Below are 6,660 nucleotides of genomic sequence, written 5' to 3'. Positions count from 1 at the left end.
CTGCGCCATTTCCTTGAAAAATCCTTGTTTTGGAAAGTTTCCATTCTTTGATTGGGAAAGTTCCTTATTGTAGAAAGTTTCCATTTTTGTAGTTTTCATTTCTCATTTCTGGCAATTTTCCATTTTCAGTTTAAGAAAGTTTCTATTTTTCATTTTTAGTAAGTTTCTATTTTTCAAATTAGGTAAGTTTCTATTTTTCATACTAGTTTCTATTTTCAGGACCTCCGAGCTAAAAAGTGGAAATGAACGCACGAATGGAAAGAGGAGCCTGCGAACATCAAGACGAACGAATATGAGAGAAAACGGCCCACACATTTGAGCAGAAATGAAGAAATAAGCTTTCCTAGTCCAACCAGGAAATCCTACGAAATGGAGGAAGGCTTCCCTAGCAAGTTTCCAACGCAACTATGAAAAAGAAATGGAAAAACAATGTGTTTTGCGTTGGAAGATGAGAAGGCTTGAAGATGAAGCAACGAGGCCCAAGAACTCTATGGATTTTCGGCAAAATGGATCAAGGCCCATCAAAGCCCATGACATTAGGGTTTGTGACGCAAAACCCTAACCCTAAAGATGTTTTGCCGTGAAAACCAAAGGGGAGAGAGAGAAGGTGGCGTGAAAATCAAAAGAAGAATAAAAGATTACACAAGAGATTTTCTAGGGTGAAGTTTATGGAAAGAATTCATTCCTAGAAATTTTGAAACGTTGCATGGAAACTAACCTTGTATTAAACTGGGAAAAATGCCATTTTATGGTTAAACAAGGGATAGTTCTAGGACATATTGTCTCTGCTAGGGGCATAGAGGTTGATAAGGCCAAGGTAGATATTGTGCGTTACTTACCCTCTCCCACTTCTGTGAGAGAGATTCGTTCATTCCTTGGCCATGCAGGTTTTTATAGGAGGTTTATCAAGGACTTCTCCAAGATTTCGAGACCTCTATGCCAACTACTACAAAAGGATGTGGCGTTTGTGTTTGACAAGGAGTGTCAAGAGGCTTTTGACAAGCTCAAGGCACTATTGACATCTGCCCCTATCATGTTACCGCCAGATTGGTCCTTGCCCTTTGAGTTGATGTGTGATGCCTCCGACTATGCAGTTGGAGCTGTTTTGGGGCAAAGGAAGGACAAACGTCCCTATGCCATCTACTATGCCTCAAGGACTCTGAATGATGCACAACTGAAGTATTCCACTACAGAGAAAGAGCTCCTTGCAGTTGTTTTTGCCCTTGAGAAGTTTCGTTCCTACCTACTTGGTACCAAGGTTATTATTTATACTGACCATGCAGCTTTGAAGTACTTGATGACCAAGAAGGAGGCGAAACCAAGGCTCATTAGATGGATCCTACTCTTGCAAGAATTCGATGTGGAAATCAAGGACAAGAAGGGTAGTGAAAACGTGGTAGCTGACCACTTGAGTCGTTTGGTCCATGCAAAAGACCCTCTCCCTCTAGTAGAAACGTTTCCAGACTCTTTGGAATCCAGGTAAGTGAACCATGGTATGCAGATATTGTGAATTACATTGTTTCTAGAAAGATTCCTGATACCATGTCACGTGCTCATAGAGATAGGCTAAAGAAAACTGTTAAGCAATATGTTTGGGATGAACCTTACCTATGGAAATATTGTTCTGATCAACTGATTAGGAGATGTATACCTGAACATGAACATAATGCCATACTTTCTTTATGCCATTCTAAAGCATGTGGGGGTCACTTTGGGTCTAAAAAGACTGCATTTAAGGTGTTAGAGTCAGGGCTCTTTTGGCCAACGTTATTTAAGGATGCACATGCGTATTGTTTAACTTGTGATAGATGCCAAAGAACCGGAAATCTAAGTTCTAGAGATCAAATGCCATTGTCTAATATCATAACTGTTGAAATATTTGATGTCTGGGGTATAGATTTCATGGGACCCTTCCCTTCATCTTTTGGGTGTTTATATATCTTACTTGCAGTGGACTATGTTTCCAAATGGGTGGAAGCAAAGGCCACTCGAACTAATGACTCTAAGGTTGTTGCAGATTTTATCAAGTCTAACATCTTTAGCAGGTTTGGAATGCCTAGAGTCCTCATTAGTGATGGTGGTTCCCATTTTTGCAATCGGACGATTGAGGCCTTGTTGAAGAAATATGATGTTACACATAAGGTTTCTACACCTTATCACCCCCAAACAAGTGGGCAAGCTGAAGTCTCAAATCGTCAGATTAAGGGGATATTGGAAAAGACTGTGAACCCTACCAGGAAGGATTGGTCCCTACGCTTGGAGGATGCTTTGTGGGCCTACAGAACTGCCTACAAGACTCCCATTGGAATGTCCCCATATCGAATTGTTTATGGCAAACCTTGCCATTTACCTGTGGAGTTAGAGCACAAAGCTTGGTGGGCTGTGAAGCAGTTCTGTAATACCCCGGAAAATCCAAATTAAATTCCGTGGATTTTTAGAAATGATTTCACGATAGTAGGAGCGAGTACGAAGCTTGGAGAAGTTGTGGAATTAGTTCGAACGATTTTATTTTCGAAAACGAACGTTTTTAGGGGGTCAACAAAGTTGACTTTTTATACGTTCAAAATTTGGGAAAACTTCCTTCATGAAAGTTGTTGAGCTCGTCGATACGAGTTCGTGGACATGTGGAACGCAATATTTGGAGTTCTTATGAATAAGTTATGAATTTTTGAAAATTGGGAATTTTCTATAAATAGGAAATTTCTGATTTTTATTTTCATTTAAGGACGAAAAAATATTCTTTTTGCGGAAAAGCCCCCAGAACCTCCGTTCTCTCTCTTCCTTCGACCTTCAGAACCCTCGGGTTCCGACCGACCCGACCCGGCCAAACGATGGTCCTCCAGCCTCCTCTGGCCCCGGACCCGGCCTTCCCCGAGCTCGCCGTCGCACGCACAGCCTCCCTCTGGTGTCGCCTTGCTCCGCCGCTGCTCCAAAAACTGGATCGAAGCCACCCAGAAGCAACATTCGGACCCAGCCGGAAAACCATTTTTCCGGCGTTTCATGGGCCGATCGTCCCCATTTTCGTGATCTCCTCCTCCCCCTGATCATCCCCATATAGGCCTTGCTTGACGATTTGGAGTGTGGAGTGAAAGATCACGAGTTGAAGATTTCGACGTCCCTGATTCAATCTGGAATCTGATCAGACGCACGAGATTAATCCAACTTCAACGCTTGATCTAGGACGATCTAGGCCGAACCAGGCTTAGCTCCAGGTATGAAAGTCGACCACCCTTTCATTTTGAACCAGTTTGTAGTTGGTCACTTTGCCATCTGAGGTGGTTGACCGCCGCGTTGACCGCCGTTGACCGCCCACTGACCACCGCTTGTGGCGGCGCATCAGACCATATTTCGAGTTTTCATTATCTAGGTGATGATCTATGCATCCATACGAGCGTTTTGATATATAACATGGTCATGTTAGAAAAAGTTGATAAATAGTGGATTTTCGTTTTGACGTTACTATTTAACGTTTTTACGTTTATCTTCGGTTTACGATCTGTGAAGATCTGACCATCGGTTTTGCTTCAATTTTGGATATGTTGATCGTATGACTGTCCCGGTGACTTTGTGAGGTCACGGGCGAAGATCCGACCGTTGGATCTTCGTATAATTGAGAAATAGTGATTCGGAAGGCGATTCGTGAGAATCTGACCGTCGGATTTTCATATAATTTTATGGAGATGTTTGTTAGAGTGATTCAAGAAGATCGGAGTCTTCGTGATAATTTTGGAGGATGATCCTAAAGGCGATCCGTGAGGATCCGACCGTTGGATCATCATTAAATTCAGATCCGACCGTTGGATCATCGTATGATTTCGATCTGACCGTTGGATCATCATTAAAATTAGAATCCGACCGTGGGTTTCCGTATATGTGTGCTTTTGAGTTGTTGGCTAAGTTAAGATCATTATTGGATTAGGTGATCGATGGATTTATTTGGCGGACGATTCGTGAGATTGTTAATGGAGCTGTTAAGAAGACGCAGCTGGATTAGAGGTGAGTAAACCTCACGTGGTTCATATTACGAACCCAATATATTTAATTGCTTTATTTTGCAATCATATGAACTATTGTTGGTGTATTAGACATTCCTGTGTGAATGTCTGTATATATATTATTACGTGAAATAATATGTATTGTTGGAGTTGTGTTGAGTTTATTGTTGAGAAACAATATATTGTGAGAGGTATTGAGTTTATTGTTGAGAAACAATATATTGTGAGAGGTGTTGAGTTTTATTGTTGAGAAACAATAAATTGTTGTGATCTGTGGAGATCACTAGGTCACGAGGTGACCATGGCATCTATTAGTGAATCACGCTCTCGTACCGGGCTGGTGGTTATTAATAGTATTAAATCGTAATCACGTCTGTGGCCGGACGAGTGGTTACGTTCAGTTAGAGCTCTAGTCTGTCTGCCAAATGTGGAGTGACCTTATGAGTGAAATTGAGAGTAACTCATAAGTGTCAATATATATATGGTAACCTTATGAGGGAAATTGAGAGTAACTCATAAGGGTCTATATATATATATGAGTCTGTCTACCAAATGTTGGGAAATCTTATGAGCGAATTTGAGAGTAACTCATAAGTGTCTATATATATATATGAGAGTGAGGGATCTTATGAGCTAAATTGAGAGTAACTCATAAGTGTCTACATATATATATGAGAGTGAGTGATCTTATGAGCTAAATTGAGAGTAACTCATAAGTGTCTATATATATATATGAGAGTGAGAAAGTAACGTGGGTTTGTGGTAGTCTTGAAATCTAATAAATCAACAGTTCTTTCTTGTTTACTCATACTGGCTGTAAAAAGCTTACCGGGTTTTGTGTTGTTGCAACTCCCGGTACACTATTCAAATTGTGTAGCGGGTAATCCTACAGGACAGGAGAACCAGGACGGTGATCGTGCGGTTAGAGCAATTGTTAGAGTTTTACAACAATTGTAAGTTGTGAGGTGTGTTATGCTCATTTGAGCTTTATAATATATTGTGAGAGTGAATTGTAATAATGAACTCGAAGTTTCGAGATTTGGTTTTTTGTAATTGTAATTATTCAGGTTTCGGATTTGAATTTATCATTCAAAATCCGGGGCGTGACAGTTTGGTATCAGAGCGTAAGGTGCATATTTGGTGATGTGTCAATACCTTCCGAGTGATGGCCCGTCTGCAGCGGATCCCCATCGTGTGCTCTTTGGTATTGGCTAAGTCATTGGGTATGCGTGAGTGTTGGGAGTTGTTTAGGCCGCTAGGTCGTTTAGGGAACGTGAATACATTCCCTATAGTATTGACTTGGTTAATATGAATTTGTATTTGACTTATACTGTGTTTTAAGTGTTATACATGTATTAGCCAAGCATACTATACTCCTTAGGTGATGGAGATTCGAAGGGGTTGTACTTAGAACCTTACAGTTGTCTTGTAGGTTCGTATTGGAATAAGTTCAGTGGCCGCGAGTTACAATCCTTGAGGAATAGGAACCTCTTGATTCAACTCTGTTAAGTCAACGAGGATTGTTGTATGGAAGTGAGGTTCTTTTGGATGTTGAAGTGTTTGGTTGAAGGCATGATGTGGACCTATGCACGTACCTAGTGTGGATACGAGTATTAATGGATAGAAAGTTGCCTTCTTAAGTTGGACGTACATATGTTTTTGGATGAGATGTACATGTCAAATAATAGATATCTTGTTTTGTAATGAGATGTCCTTGTGGAGTTTGTTAGTAGGGTTGAGGTTAGGGAAGAAATTATTGTGGTTACTTCTTCCTTGTGCTTGTAAGTTGTTAAGCAGGGTTTAAGGTGCGAGACAAGAATTTTATTTTGTGCTCGATGGTTAGAGATGAGAGACCATTGTTTTGGGTTGTCGTTGAGTACTATAATTCCTTCAGAATCAGGATTGTTGGTAGAATTGGAATTAGTAGTAGTTTTGGTGATTCTGAATTTGAATTGAGTTCGCGAGATGTGTCTTATATACGTGGTTGATGTTACTTGCATCATTTTGGAACGATACGTTACGATTCACAAGGAAAACTGGATTTGAAATTTATTCATTTGAACACCATGGGTTGATGACCTGACCGTGACTTGTGAATATAGTTTTGTTCAAGTGAATGAAATTGAATTTTGTGGCCTTTGTGTGGTGAACTAGTTTTCTTAAGTTTTGGATCGTAGTATGGAGATGGGCTGCAGTGAATTTGAAGTTGTTGTGTGTTTTAAGTTTAAGTAGGCGGGACACTTAAAGTTTTGCAATGGAGTTGATTTTGGTGTAATTAATTGGGAGAGTTAGAATCAGTTCTTGTGAATGATGTTGGATGAGAGTGTGTGCCTTTGGTGATTGATTTTAGGTGTTATAGTTAAACGCAATTTCGGATATTGATTTTAGTGATTTTGTTAGGTATCCATAGTGGTTCAAGTGAATTACTATGTGATATGGAGTTTGATTTGATTTCTGAATCGCTAAATGTTAGGGATTGAATTGTGGTGAGTTTTTGTTGAAACAATTGATAGATGGAATTATCGAGATTCTATAAGAGTTGTAAGAGTAACTCTAAAAACGTGGGTTTTTCCTAGCTAACTCAGGATGTGTTTAGCTTTATAAATCCCTAATCCTATCGATGAAATTGTTGTGTTTGGTTTGACTCAGAGGATACTAGCTAGAC

This window comes from Rosa rugosa, chromosome 5, assembly GCF_958449725.1.
Source record: "Rosa rugosa chromosome 5, drRosRugo1.1, whole genome shotgun sequence".
In the NCBI taxonomy this organism is placed as follows: domain Eukaryota; kingdom Viridiplantae; phylum Streptophyta; class Magnoliopsida; order Rosales; family Rosaceae; genus Rosa; species Rosa rugosa.
This window is presented reverse-complemented; position numbering follows the sequence as displayed.